Genomic DNA, 4,190 nt, shown 5'->3' on the forward strand with positions numbered 1-4,190 from the left:
GGATTTGAAATATAGACACTTTTTCACAGTGATTTTGTGTTGTTCTTGTTCCCCACGACGGGTTGAATCCATTCTTTTCCTCCTTTCTCTTTCTCCCAGTCTTTGTTATACTTCTTCCCGTATTTCAGCCACTTTATCCCGGGCATTTATTCCTCCAAAAACTCTCCTACAGTCCACTCACCATCAGTCGCTACTCGCGCATTTTCCTAACCAGAAAACAACGGACTGCCCTGCTCTGCTTCTGATTGGCTGATACTCGTTTCCATCTGGGTCAGAACCAATTAGAAGCAGGAAGTGGGTGGGAAATAACGCTGCTGTCTATAGTGTTTATGGGGAAAGGGGCGGGATCGAGCGAACCGGCAAGAACAAGCCCAAATAAGCAACTACACTTTAGTGACAAGCCCAAAAAAAGACTACCAATATTTGTAAGCGACTTTACAAAAAAACAAGCCCAAAGTCGCTTAGAATAAGCGGACTTGGCAACACTGGCCAGACGCCATCGAAAGTCGGTTACGACGACAACAAACTGGTTTACTGACTGGTGTTTGGACCCCCCACCCCCAATACAATAAAACTGCACATTTTAGAGTGGCCTTTTATTGTGGCCCGCCTAAAGCACACCTGTGCAATAATCCTGCTGTCTGATCAGCATCTCGATACGCCACACCTGTGAGGTGGATGGATCATCTCGGCAAAGGAGAAGTGCTCACTAACACAGATTTAGACAGAAGAATGCACTATCAGAGCACTAGTTGAGAGAAATAAGCCTTTTGTGTGCATAGAAAAAGTCTTGAGGGCAAAAACAAGTGTTTACAATTTTGTTTAGTGTAAGTCCAACTAAGGAAAAAAGGGGGGGGGGTGGGGGGGGGGTTAACTCAATCCAAATAACTCTCTAACAAATGTTTTTATGTCCCAGTGGTGCGGTGGAGCTGTTCTGCACCACCTATTGTCGATATCAAACCCACTGCCACTTACATAACAGCCCTCCTGTCTTCCGCCCTGCCATGCTAAATAGGTGCCAGGCTGTTTTTTTAATTTTTGTATTCAGGTAGTCACCCAATTGTCACCATGGAAACCACATTATGGTCAGAGTGGGTGAGACGACACCACTGACAGTGATACGTTTCAATTTGTGCAGTGTATTTTGACATAGTATTTTTTTTTTTTATCATTCTATTCTCAACAGATTGAGATTAAAAGTGCATTCTTGACTTCGGAACCAGTTTTATACAATCCCACCACATAACTGCCCATATACTGTAACACAAAGCTTAACAAGCGCGGCAACAGCAACTAACGTGGGTGGGGTTCAGCCAACAGTTAATGCCGTGACAAATGGGCTTACTCCGCCTGCTGGGGAAGATCGCGTTATGGGGTCAAAAGCTCCAGAACGGCTACTTAATAGCGCTGGTGGTCATTTTGGTCAACATCAAAGTTAAAGTTGAACAAACTACCGCATTACGCCAGCAGACAATCACGGAACGAGAGAAGAGCCATCTGAAAAATCACACCCCCTTTCTTTTCTCCAAGTCTTAAAAATAGGCGGTAATTAGATCTCAGTGGAGAATTAAAAATAAATGATTTCTACTTTATCAATGTGCCCCCCCCTCCCCCCCTCATGCAGTCACCAGCCTTCCTGCCTGTCTGCATGCCTGGCTCTCTCTCTCCCTCACTCTTCTGCTCTGGTCTAAATTTAAGCGGCAGAACGCACAGGACCCGAGACTCATCTCATGTTTCCTCAGCAAATAACGCGCGGGGTTGGTTTATTACTTATTTGTACGATACGTGTGCACGTGCCCACACGCAGCGCCGTCGCGCTTGACAGGCGTGTCAAACTATACATATCTCCATTAGCAGCTTTTGTCTGGAATCTAAAGCAAATATGGGACGCAGATGCAGACAACCCCAACAGAAGGGAAGACTCTGACTGACATATTAATAGACTTTAACACTGACTTTACATGCAGGCCAGCGCTGCTGTTATGTACCTTGTCTAGACATGCCAGTTTGTCTTGCAAATGGCACGACACTGGCAGGCTTGTGCTGCACCACAGAATCCGAGACTGTTGAATCTTTCTGATACACAGTCAGACGGAATAGTTGAGGCCACTGGGGTGTAAAATGGATCTATAAAAGATGAAAGTTTCTAATATGAACTGCACTAGAACAGGAGCTAATGGTAGCAACTTCAGAAAATCACGACACGAACGGAAACATCGCTCCATTGCGATAACAAACTGACTGTATAAACAATGCAATCATGTCAAAACATATAGAAAACAATGTTTGTGTACAGTGGTGCTCATATGTTTACATGCCCATGCTTAAGTTGACTAAAAAGAGGAATAAAAAAAATCATGTTTTGGAAATTTTATGAAAATCTTAATGGCTTAATTAAAAATGAAGCAAAATCCAACCTTTAAGGACGGCAATTTTCTTTGTGAATGAATAATGTATTGTAAATAATTAAATGTTCTTCCTTAAAATACAGGGGGCATAAGTATACACCCCCCTATGTTAACATACAGGGGTATAAGTATACACCCCCCTATGTTAAAATACAGGGGCATAAGTATACACCCCCTATGTTAAAATACGCATAAGTATACACCCCCCTATGTTAAATACAGGAGCATAAGTATACACACACCCTATGTTAAAATACAGGGGCATAAGTATAAACCCCTATGTTAAAATCAGGGGCATAAGTATACACACCCTATGTTAAAATCCACGGGGCATAAGTATACACCCCTATGTTAAAATACAGGGGCATAAGTATACACCCCTATGTAAAATACAGGGGCATAAGTATACACACCCCTATGTTAAACATACAGGGGCTAGTATTCACCCCTATGTTAAAATACAGGGGCATAAGTATAACCCCCTATGTTAACATACAGGGCATAAGTATAACACCCTATGTAAAATACAGGGGCATAAGTATACACCCCCCTATGTTAAATACAGGGCATAATATACACACCCCTATGTTAACATACAGGGGCATAAGATACACACACCTATGTTAAAATACAGGGGCAAAGTATACACCCCTATGTTAAAATACAGGGGATAAGTATACACCCCTATGGTAAAATACAGGGGCAAAGTATACACCCCCTATGTTAAAATACAGGGGCATAAGTATACACCACCCCCTATGTTAAAATACAGGGCATAAGTATACACCACCCTATGTTAAAATACAGGAGCATAAGTATACACACCCTATGAAAATACAGGGGCATAAGTTACACACCCTATGTTAAAATACAGGGGATATATAACACCCCCTATGTTAAAATCCAGGGGCATAAGTATACACCCCTATGTTAAATACAGGGGCATAAGTATACAACCCCCTATGTTAAATACAGGGGCATAAGTATAAACACCTATGTAACATACAGGGGCATAAGTATTCACCCCTATGTTAAAATACAGGGGCATAAGTATACAACCCCCCCTATGTTAACATACAGGGGCATAAGTATACACCCCTATGTAAAATACAGGGGCATAAGTATACACCCCCTATGTTAAAATACAGGGGCATAAGTATTACACACCCCTATGTTAACATACAGGGCATAAGTATACACACCCCTATGTTAAATACAGGGGCATAAGTTACACCCCTATGTTAAAATACAGGGGCATAAGTATACACCCTATGTTAAAATACAGGGGCATAAGTATACACCCCCCTATGTTAAAATACAGGGGCATAAGTATACACACCCCTATGTTAAAATACAAGGGCATAAGATACACCCACCCCTAGTGTTAAAATAGGGGCATAAGTATACACCTATGTAAAATAAGGGGCATAGTATACACCCCCTATGTTAAAAACAGGGGCATAAGTATAAACAACCCTATGTTAAATACAGGGGCATAAGTATACACACCCCTATGTTAACATACAGGGGCATAAGTATACACACCCCTATGTTAAATACAGGGCTAGTATACACCCCTATGTTAAAAATACAGGGGACATAGTATACACCACCTAGTGTAAAATAAAGGGGCATAAGTATACACCCCCCTATGTTAAAATACAGGGGCATAAGTATACACACCCCTATGTTAAAATACAGGGACCTAAGTATACAAACCCCTATGTTAAATTCCCATAGAGGCGGGCAGATTTTTATTTTTAAAGGCCAGTTATTTCATGG

The sequence above is a fragment of the Etheostoma spectabile genome, chromosome 12 (assembly GCF_008692095.1).
Source record: "Etheostoma spectabile isolate EspeVRDwgs_2016 chromosome 12, UIUC_Espe_1.0, whole genome shotgun sequence".
Lineage (NCBI taxonomy): Eukaryota > Metazoa > Chordata > Actinopteri > Perciformes > Percidae > Etheostoma > Etheostoma spectabile.